The sequence below is a fragment of the Protopterus annectens genome, chromosome 10.part0, assembly GCF_019279795.1.
Source record: "Protopterus annectens isolate FY-2018-M chromosome 10.part0, PAN1.0, whole genome shotgun sequence".
NCBI lineage: Eukaryota > Metazoa > Chordata > Ceratodontiformes > Protopteridae > Protopterus > Protopterus annectens.
Genome location: NC_056744.1, coordinates 508,963,048 through 508,975,044, shown reverse-complemented (window position 1 = coordinate 508,975,044; position 11,997 = coordinate 508,963,048). Strand labels below are relative to the sequence as shown.

At 40.5% G+C, this 11,997-nt stretch overlaps 1 pseudogene; it reads left to right on the top strand.

The window, feature by feature from the left end:
• The first annotated feature begins 478 nt into the window (after positions 1-478).
• On the top strand, positions 479-587 carry LOC122814613 (annotated as a pseudogene).
• The last annotated feature ends 11,410 nt before the right edge of the window (positions 588-11,997 follow it).

Below are 11,997 nucleotides of genomic sequence, written 5' to 3'. Positions count from 1 at the left end.
ATTTCATTCAAACCTGGCCAGGAACATGAATTGAGTTTTAACTGTCAAATTAGCTCTCTCCTCTCCAAATGAAGGCCAGTTGGATCACCCTCTGGGATTAACCTTAATATCACCAGTAATCATATAATAAAAGAAATAGTGTGGGTATTCCAAAACATGCCCAGCCAATGCATTAGTCTCTTTACAGTTTCTAATATTATATTTGTGTTCATAAATTTGGTCATGCAACCTACGCTCTGTTTTACCCATGTAGAATCCAAGGCAGTCATTACATGTTGCCAAGTAAATTATGTTCCTAGAATTACTATTACACTTACTGCTCAAATTATATTTTACACCTCTTATACTAAACTCACTACCCATTCTAATTTTGCTCCAATAAGGGCATTGACCACATTTTGACATGCATTTATTATAATTAGTATGAGTATGAGTAACACAGTTTGACAAGTTCACCCACCACATCTAGTTATTTTACAAGGGGGATAATATGATCACGAAGGGGTTTCCCCAGGGTGAGGCTCCTCCATTGTACACTTTGGTTAGGTTGACTCCTGTGATTTCCCCAAATGTGTGTAATAACTATTCTCATTCTGTCCCTACAGCTGTAGTGTGGTATACCCTCATAGCTATTCCTTCAATTATGGTGCATTACAACAGAGCCATCTCTTTCTCTGTGGCTATCATTCTATCAGTACAGGCAGGACACAGTATATAGTTAAGTGATGTGATCACAGATGTTGGCATGTCTAAATAATGATGTTATCATTACATGTTGGACAATTTTAGCCCTGCTGAAAATGATGTCTTGCTGCAGGTACCCATGACCTACACGTGGTACCAGTTGATTAGAGAGATGATGAGCTGCCTTTATGTGAACAGATGTGGCAGACAGTAGTTGATGATATAAATTCCATGCAGGGATCTAATGACACATTTTTTTTCTGATATGCAACAGTCTGTCAAGACAAATTCATGTTCCATTACAACTGTAGAGAGGGTGGCCGGGAGGTGGGGGGGTGGGGGGGCAGGTGGATATTGGAAACAGCTGTTTAATCAAAATGGAAGAGTTTTTGCTAGATGTGGTGAGGGGGGCACTAGAATAATCTCTGTGGAGTAGACACTGATATTAGGATGGGCCCACCCCAAATACATTGATGCATCATAAAAATGATGCCATGATAAAAATTTTAAGGACAATATTTGGCAACAATTTAAACTTTGACCAATGGTGGTGGTGCTGCGGTAGCGTTGTCGCCTCACAGTAAGACGTTGTCCTGTTCGATTCTCAGCTAGAGTGTCTTCTGTGTGGAGACTTGCGTGAATGGGCGTACCTTCGTTGAAGATTGAGTCAGGGCCCACAACTCGGCATGTAAAAATCTACTTCCAATCATTAGTGGACCAGAGTTCTGCTGTGGCGACCCCTAACCAGGAAAAACCGAAAGACACAACAACAACCAATAAATTTGTTTAAAAGTCAGAAAAGTAAAGTCTGTATTGGCGTCAAATTCTAAAGAAAGTGCCAATATAATTTGTTTTGAAAGCAAAGAGATGGGTTCACAGAGCCCTCTGCAGCAGAATAAAAAGTTTGACAACCTTTTAATTCTGTGTGTGTGTGTGTGTGTGTGTGTGTGTGTGTGTGTGTGTGTGTGTGTGTGTGTGTGTGTGTGTGTGTTTTCATGTCTCCTCGGGCAGATAACTTTAGCACTTTATAAGTCATTTAGACAAACCACTATTTCATATAATGCTGTATTTTATTGCCTTTGAACAAGTCACCTGAAGATACTTGAAACTAGAAAAAATTATTAGAAAAATCTTGAAGTTGGAAAACAAGAAGCATTCATAAAGGCTATAGGAAATATGAGTATTCTCTTGTTCTACACAGTACTATGACCTGCCATCTACCTGATCTCTCAGTCAACATCTGTTGTAGCTCTGTTTGAATGTTTCTGGCTAGAACACAATTCGGTGATAGCCAACATCAAGTCAAGGAACCTAGTACTAAAAATAAATAACAAATGTAGAAAAAACTGTGGAAAATACATTACACAACAGCTTCTACAATTATGGAATCAGCTTTCCTTTACAATCAGAAGACATTAATTAAATGCCTTCAAAATAATGTGCATGTGTGTGCAGGTAGTAGAAAATAGCAATAAAGGTTTATAACAAGTAAAAGTGTAGAATCCGAGTAGACTGCAAGCCTGGTATTTGAACCTATGAACTTATGAAATCCGTGTGTTATGTCTGATGATTATGGAACAACAGGATCATGTGTTGCAGCTGGCAATCTCGTATACTACATATAAGAAGTAAAAGCATATTTAACAGTCTACTAATTATGGAAAGAAACAAGAACTGAAAAAGGTAAAACTGTGTTTACAGTACATGAATGAGATAGGAAAATGTGTGGTGTTTGAAAATAGCTTCTTACATATAGTAATTATTCTTTAATCCTGGGTAAAAGAGCATACGATTTTATGGATTGAAGCTATACTAATTGGTATAATTTTTAGATGCAAAGCTTTAGTTGTTTGTTGTTGTTTGTCTTTTCAGCTTTTACTGGTTAGGAGTCGCCACAGCGGATCACCTGTCCGGTAATGATTGGCAGTAGATTTTTCTGGTGCCGAGTTGCCAGTCCGACACCCAACCTTCAGTGAAGGCACGTCCATTCACGCATGTCTTTCGGAGGCCACTCAAGCTTTAGTTCATGTGACCATATCATTGATAGTGCTAAAGAAAAGTACCGAAGTAAATGATGAAGAGTCATTTCATTACTTTGTAACAGTAGTAAGTAAAGCAGTTAAGCTAGCAAGAACCCAAGCCAGAAATAAGAAATCCTTTAATGTTTTCCTCTTGGTAGTGGAAAAATAATAATTTATAAATGAAACAGAGCTTCAAGTGTCATAAAACTAAAAATTCCTTTATTAGTTCAGATGAGCTCAAGGCAGATGGGCACTGTAAATGTTTTAACTATAACAGATGTATTTTTAAATGATTATTTTTTTTACACTACCAAGAGGAAAACTTTAAAGGATTTGTTATTTCTTGGGTTCTTACTAGTTTAATTGCTTTACTTACTACTGGACATTCTGACTTGCCTACCCGGAGAGAGTTTTTAAGCTTGTAAAAGAATGGTGTGATTTATCTTGTTTTTTTAAGCTCTGTTTGCTTTGTAAAGTTATGTAAAATATATATATTGGTAAGTTGGCCTATCGCAGGGCTGAAATGGCTGATGGACAGAATTCAATATGCAGAGGTTTCCTGATTTTACAGAACACCTGCATTGCCAAATGCAGGAAAGAAGTGATACAACTATAACGAGAAGGGTACACACATAAATCGCTTATCAGATGTGATTTAAAACAGATACATACACAGTGGGAATACTTTATTGCAATAAAAAGTAGATCGTCGTATGTTTCGAGGGAGTACTGATTTCCAAAACTAGAAGAAACCTGATAACCGATACACTGTCCTTGTTCAAATACCATTTTTTCACAGAAGAAACACTGAATATTCTTTAGACGCATGTATTGTGTATGATGATTCTGAGGTTACTAAATGGTGATGAACAAAATCAGCGTTAGTAAGAGATAAAGAAGATGGCAGGATATTTTGGATAGGAAAGAGATGAACTAAATCTTTACCACCTGTAATTTTTTTTATTAAATTGAGAATTCATCTTTGCTGGCTTTTTCCAATGCTGTGTCTTGATTGCAGTGAGATTAATGATATTTCTTGCTTGTTAAAGATATGGTTTGGCAAGCTTCAAATTGGTGTGTTATACTCTATGATTTGGAGAAAATCCATTGCTTCATAACTGCCTAGTCTGTCATAACTGTGTGTTTATGAAGAAGAAACTCATTCTTTAGTTTGTAATGACAGTGTCGATTGTTTTATACTCAAATAGTTTTAGATTTCAAAACAGGAACAATACAGTACACGTCCAAGTTTACATGTCACAACTACAGTTCTAACATCAACAGACTTGAAATGATACAAAATGTTTCACAACATATGGATTTGAACTGATTCATCAATACCAATCTCAAAGAGTGCCCTTAGTATAAATGAACATCGTTGAATGGTATAAACATCAGAGGGCATTGTGACAGTGAAATGTGCCTTAAATCAATATATATCAATATATATTTGGATGAACCAACTATATATATATATATATATATATATATATATATATATATATATATATATATATATATGTATATATATATATATATATATATATATATATATATATATATATACATATGTAGTTCCCCTTTAGAATCTCGAATTGCTGAAAACTCGAAATTCATAAGCTCGAGCCCAGAATCTCGAGTTTTCAACAACTCGAAATTCTAAAGCGGACGTAAAAGACATGCAAACATGTCTTTACAATGTTTTTGCAGGGGGACCTGCACCCCCCACACCCCACTACTTAAATATACCAATTCCGAGATCGCACTACAATGGGGATGAGGGGAATCTCCTGTTCTGCACTGTATACAGAAGCACAAAACAGGAGAATTTCCATTCCTCCGCTATAGTGCGGTCACGGAGCTGGTATATTTCAGCAGGGAGACTGCAGGGGGACTTGGCCCCCTGCATACATGTCAACTGAAACTCGAGATTCTGGGCTCGAGCTTATATATATATATATATATATATATATATATATATATATATATATATATATATATGTTTTAACTGGTCTATATGGCCACTACTGGATGATTTAGAAATATTCAGAATTATTTGCATTTATTTAAGAATTTGTGTCTTAGTTGTTCTATAGGGTCTATTTCATAACAGAAACATGTATGTGTTTCTATATTATGCACTGAGCATGATGACGGATTTTAGACAATGATATATTTTAAAGCCTCAGTAAGAAGCTGAGATCCCTCATAAAATCCTCAAAAGCTAGTTACAAAAAAAAAATTCCCAAAGATTCCAAAGACAACCACAAGGCATTCTATAGTTATGTCAATAATCTAAATGGTAATGCTCAGATCTGCTCTGAGCTACAACAGAATGGCATTAAATATACTGATCCCAAGGATGTTGCCAATATCCTGGCAGCTCGATTTAGTGCCAACTTCACCCCCCTCGAACCCCCTAAAGGGCCCATCTCAATACCAAAAGATTGCCAAATTCCAGTAATCACAGCCGCAAAGGTAGAAACCGCACTCTCCAAAGCTAAGAATACAGTGTCCATGGGACCAGATGAAATCCCAGGCTGTGTACTACATGAACTACAAAATGAACTGGCACCTCACCTAAGTGTCATGTTTAATCATAGCCTCACCTCAGGCTTCATGCCCACTGAGTGGCGCACAGCTACAGTTATCCCACTCTACAAGGGGGGATCCGCCTTGGATCCCAGGAACTACCATCCCATCAGTCTGACAAGCCTGATCTGCAAGGGCATGGAACGCATTATCATGGAACTTATACACAAAGACATTGGCAACCTTCAAACACTGGACCCTCCCAGTTTGGGTTTGTGAAGGGCCGATCTTGTCTCCTGAATCTGATTGACTTCTTCGAATCAGTCTCCAGAGTTGTGGACGAGGGTAAGGCAGTCCACACAGCCTATCTGGACCTCGGCAAGGCCTTCAACACCATCCCCCACTCTGAAATCATAGATAAACTTACTAAGCTGGGCATAAATCCCTACGTCACTCAATGTGTTGCCAACTGGCTTACTGACAGAACCCAGACTGTAAAAGTAGCCAACTCCATATCCAGCTCCAGACAAGTGACAAGTGGAGTACCTCAGAGTTCAGTCCTGGGACCACTCTTGTTTGGCATCTACTTCTCTGAAGTACAGACCAACACTAAGATACTCTGACTAACAAAGTTTGCAGATGAATGCAAACTGGGAGCCATTATTGAATCCACAAATGATGTGGATATTCTACAAAAGGGCCTTACAGAAACAGATGCCTGGTGCCAGAGCCATGGACTCAAGCTTAATGCCAAGAAATGTATAGTTATCCCCTTTGGGAAAAAAACATGTATCCATGAATTACCACATAGGTGGCAGTACACTAAACATCGAAAGTGTGATGAGAGACTTAGGGACACAGGTGGACAGTGATCTCACTTTCGATAACCACATTGCCACAACAGTCAGGAAATCCTTCTATGTGGCACACCTCATCACTAAGGGCTTTTCATCCAGAAAAAAGGAAGTCATTGTCCTACTGTACTCATCCCTCATTAGACCCATTATAGAGTATAATGCCCCATTTTATATGTACCTCACAAGACATTTGCAACAGCTGGAAAGGCCACAGAAATACATCACTAAAAGAATCACAGGCCTAAAGGAGATACCATATGCTGACCATCTAAAAAAACTCCAACTATACTCTGCGGCATATCGTCTACTCAGAGGTGATCTCTGCTTAACATACAAGGCCATGTCAAACCCTGAGCTGTTAGACATGCTCCATTTAAAGAAATCCCAATCCCTCAGAGCCACATGCTCCAGGAATCTAAACCTTGTTATCACAATGAACAAAACATGCTGGAGGGATAGGTTCCTGACCCAGAGACTCCCCATACTATGGAATAGACTGCCCATACATGTCAAGCAGAGCGCCTCCTTGGCGCTCTTCAAAAGGAACCTTGATGATTGGATGGGAGATAGGAAATTCAACCTGGGGATCATGTCAGTCATGCTGCTAGACTGGGGTCCAGAGAAGTAAATATTGTGGGAAGAAATATCCAGGGAATTGTTATGGCTAGGCTTGTATAGGCCCTAGGATCGAAAGCCTAGTACCAGCCTATGAACCTATGAACCTAAATAAATAAATATGTATATAGATACACAAACACATAAATTATATATATTATATATATATATATATATATATTTATATATATATATATATATATATATATATATATATATATATATATATATATACAAAATACGTATTAAATGTATATACAAAATACATACTAAATTATATCTGTTGCACACTAGGGCAGCGCCGGTTAAGCAGATTTAAACTATTAGGGCTACCTAAATTACACTCTTCAAATTTTCCCTTAAAACTACCTTCCTCGAACTATACTACTGATCTAATCAGCGTATCCTATGACTAAAAAGATCATCTCTACTTGACTCCAAGTAGACTATTCTCTATCTGTTAAACCTAGCACTTGCTCCTACAGTACTTATTACCTTGATACATCACTCTTGTCATAGATAGTACCCCAAAAAGGCAACCCCCCATTTCTCGGTCACCCACATCCCCCGGAATCTTTTTTAAAGTTTTTTGTCTATCCTTCTAGCATGTCGAGGGATCAGTTACTAGTGTCCTCTCCTGCTCAGCTGGTGAACCTGGGAATATTGAGGCAATGTTACAATTGCCTCATGTACACAGACAACCCTCTCCTCCTCCCACAAAACACAAATACATGCGAGAGATGCAACTATACGGCCAAACTGGAGGCTGAGCTCTCTCAACATAGGACTGGCAAGACCAGTCAGGAGGAGAAGGTTACCACACACACTATAGACCCAGTCTCACATAGTACCATTACAACCTCAAATCATACACATAAACACACAAAGACATACTCGGAGGCTCTGATCAAAAATCTACCAAAACAGCAGAGGCCACCAAAGCAGACACCCAAACAACCACCACCTCAGAACACAACACCTGCAACACATAGACCTCACAGTCAGAGTGTCAAACAGTCACAGCCCTTAAGGCCAAACACAATGCCAGACACACTAGTCATTGGTGACTCCATAGTCAGACACACTGACGTCCCGCTCACCAGACTGAGTAAGGAGAAGGTCACAGTAAGCTGCCTGTCGGGCGCTAGAATCCGCCACATAGCGCAAGCACTCAGGTCTCTCAACAGCAGGTACAAATATGACTCAGTCATTGTCCACGCTGGTGTAAACGACCTGAGACGTACCTCCTTGGACTACATGAAAAGAGACATTGAGGAGCTCTCTGATTATGTAGCCCAGGCAGGTATGACCCTGACCTTGAGCAGTATCCTACCTTCACCAAGAATGATGCCACAATACAGAGATAAGATGATCAGCTTTAACAATTGGCTTAAACACTGGTGTCATTCAAAGGGGATCCAGTATCTGTCTGCCTGGGATGACATGCTGGACAAGCCACGCTGCTTCGCAAGGGACGGCTTGCACCTGTCACCCCTGGGATTCCGGATATTGGCAAAGGCTCTTGCCACACCCATAGTGCCTTTTTTAGGCAAGGCTCAAATTCTAAACCTACCAACCTAGAACACAAAAAAGGAAAAAAACTAAGGGTAATGCTGCTCAATGCCAGAAGTCTAAATCTCAAAATGCACGCACTCGAGGCCCTTCTCAGTATGGAGAACATCGATGTCTGTGCTGTGACAGAAACCTGGTTCAAGGCTCCTGAGAGCACCCCAGCACTATCAGGTTTTACCTCATATCATGCGTTCCGGCCCCAAAATCCGGACAATACCAAGAAAGGAGGAGGGTTATCCATATTCATCAAGGACACCCACACCTCAAGACTGGTGGCAACACATGATGCATCGGAGACCATCCAGGTGCAATTAACCGTAGGCAAGACTGCTCTGCAAATTGTAGCATGTTACAGGCCACCCTCACAAACTCAGGAACCTCACATGGCCTTCCTGAAAACACTAGAGGGGATAAATGTATCACCAAACACCATCATACTAGGTGACTTCAATTACCCTAATATAGACTGGGAACACTACTCAAGCCCAAACACCCTAGCCCAAAAGTTCCTGGAATTCATAAACTCAAATGCCATGGAACAACTAGTCACCATCCCCACAAGAGGAGATAACATACTTGATCTCATCATCACGAACATGGGAGCACAATGTTCAACACCCGAAGTATTCCCCTCACTGGTGAGATCAGATCACAAACTAATCTCGCTGGAGGTCCTCATCCCACACCCACCTGAAATAAAAAAGACGACAGTAAAGAACTTCTCAAAAGCCGACTTCACACTTCTAAAGACTAGTGTGGTCTCCTTTAAGGCCCCCGAACCGGCGGAAAACAGTACTCAAGCCGCTGAATCACTTACAAATGCCTTCTACCAGCACCTGCAGGACTGCATGGATAAGGCAATCCCAAGCAAAACAAAGACTCTTTGTAGCAAAGGCAAGCGTCCAGTCTGGTGGACCCCAGCCATAAACAAACTCTACAACAAAAGGAGGAAGCTACTACAAGATAGAGCAAAATCCTTAAAAGGTAAGACACCCTTGATCACTATAAGTAAAAAACTAAGAGCTCTCATAAAATCATCTAAAGCAAATTTCGAGAGAAAAATAGCTAAAGACTCAAAAGACAATCATAAGGCCTTCTTTAGCTATGTTAGAAACCTAGGAGGTAACTCCCAGATATGCTCAGAACTAGTTCAAAATGATGTGAAGATTACTGATCCTACAGACATTGCCAACATACTGGCTGACAGGTTCAGTGCAAACTTCTCCCCCCCCGCCGCCCCAAAAGGAGAGATAGCTATACCAAACGATTGCAGCCCCCCAAACATCTCCAGCCCAAGTGAGAACTGCTCTCTCCAAAGCAAAAACACAGCATCCATGGGACCTGATGGTGTCCCCGGCTGTGTGCTCCACGAACTCAATGAGGAATTAAACCCACAGCTAGGACAGCTGTTTAATCAAAGTCTTACCTCTGGATACGCACCCAGGAGTGGCGCACTGCAACTGTGGTCCCACTTCACAAAGGCGGTGCCTCCACCGACCCTGGAAATTACCGGCCCATTAGCTTGACAAGCCTTATCTGCAAAGCCATGGAGAGGATCATAATGGACCTCATAAATAAAGACATAGGGAATTTGCAGACTTTGGATCCAACCCAGTTTGGCTTTGTCAAAGGCAGATCATGCCTTTTAAACTTGGTTGACTTTTTCGAAACAGTCACCAAAGCCATTGATGAGGGAAAGGCAGTCCATACAGCCTACCTCGATCTGGCGAAGGCCTTCGATACAATACCCCACTCGGGTATCATTGAAAAACTCATCAGCTTAAATGTTAACCCATACATCACAAGATGGGTTGCAAACTGGCTGAGTGACAGAACCCACAGGGTCAGAGTTGCTGGCGCCATGTCAGACTCAAAGCCTGTTACAAGTGGTGTCCCACAGGGCTCAGTCCTGGGCCCACTCTTGTTTGGCATCTACTTTTCCAAAGTACAAGCAAACACAGGAGGGTTATGGCTGACAAAGTTTGCAGATGACTGCAAACTGGCCATAGTAGAAAACACATCTGACACAGATATCCTTCAGAAGGGTCTCACAGAAACGGATAACTGGTGCCAGAGCCACGGCCTAAAGTTAAATGCCAAAAAATGCATAGTCATACCCTTCGGGAAAAACAAGGTTACCCTAGCTACCAAATAGGTGGCAATCCACTGAGCACAGAAGAAGTTATCAGGGACCTGGGGACCCAGGTTGATAGTAGTCTGTCATTCGACACCCATATAGCTAAAGTAGTCAGGAAGACCTTCTACATTGCCCACCTTATCATGAAGGGATTCTCATCTAGATCAAGGGAGGTCATAGTCTCCCTTTACTCATCACTCATCAGACCAATGATTGAGTACAATGCCCCATTCGGAATGTATCTGACCCGACACTTGCAGCAGCTGGAGAGGCCACAAAAGTTTCTCACCAAAAGGATAAAGGGTCTCAAAAATCTGTCCTATGCTGCCCGACTGAAAGAACTCCAGCTCTATTCAGTCGCTTACCGCTTGCTCAGAGGTGACCTTTGCCTAACATACAAGGCCATGTCAAACCCAGATTTGATGAATATGCTTCACCTCAAATAATCTAGATCCATCAGAGCCACAAGGGCTGGAGACTTAAACCTCGACACGGCTATTAATAGGACGTGCTGGAGGGATAGATTCATCACCCAAAGACTCCCTATGCTGTGGAACAAAATCCCGGTACATGTGAGGCAGAGCACCTCGCTGGCCTTGTTCAAGAGAAATCTTGACCAATGGATGGGAGATCGCAGATATACCCCAGGGATTACCTCAGTGTCACTGCTCGACAGAGGCACAGCAAAATAATGGGTATAGTTCCCCATACTAAAGGGGTGGCGTAAGCCACAAAACGATGGGCTAGGCTTGTAAATGCCCTCGGGCAGATAGCCTAGTATGAACCTATGAACCTATGAACCTATGTATTTTATGCACACACAAACATACACACACAAACACACATACATACACACATATATATATATATATATATATATATATATATATATATATATATATATATATATGTCCACTTCTAAATCTTGAAAGCTCATAATCTTAAAATTCAAAATACTGAGTCCAAAATCTTGATATTTAAAATACTGAAAATTCAAAATACTGAATTTCATAATATTGAAAAAAACTACAGGATACTAACACTTACTATACTCCACCAGAAGTACATAGAAAAACAAATAAAAGACAAAGCATATTAGTTTACTCCAACTATTAGCAAGGGGGGCAACAACGCCTGCACCCCCCATGTGGGGGACTGTGCCCCCTCACACCCCTGCTACTTAAATATATCAACTCAGTGATCATATTTTACTACACTAAGTTGAGTTATGTTGCAGTATAGTGCATTAAAAGGGAACATGACTAAGTTTACAACAGGCAGTCATGAAGCACGTAATGGTATGTTTGCCATTTTTGTCTGTGAAGTGTGATCTTGGAGTTGATATATTTAAGTAACAGTGGGTTTGGAGGCACAGCCCCCTACATAGTGGGTGCTCGGGGGCTTGCCTCTCTGCTAGTAGTTGGAGAAGAGTAATATGTTTTGTGATTTGTAAATGTTGGTGCACTCTGTTTTTTCGATATTATGAAATTCAGTATTTTGAGTTTTCAGTATTTTGAACTTTCAACATTTTGGACTCAGTAAAGATTATGAGCTTTTAAGATTTATAAACGGACCCGTT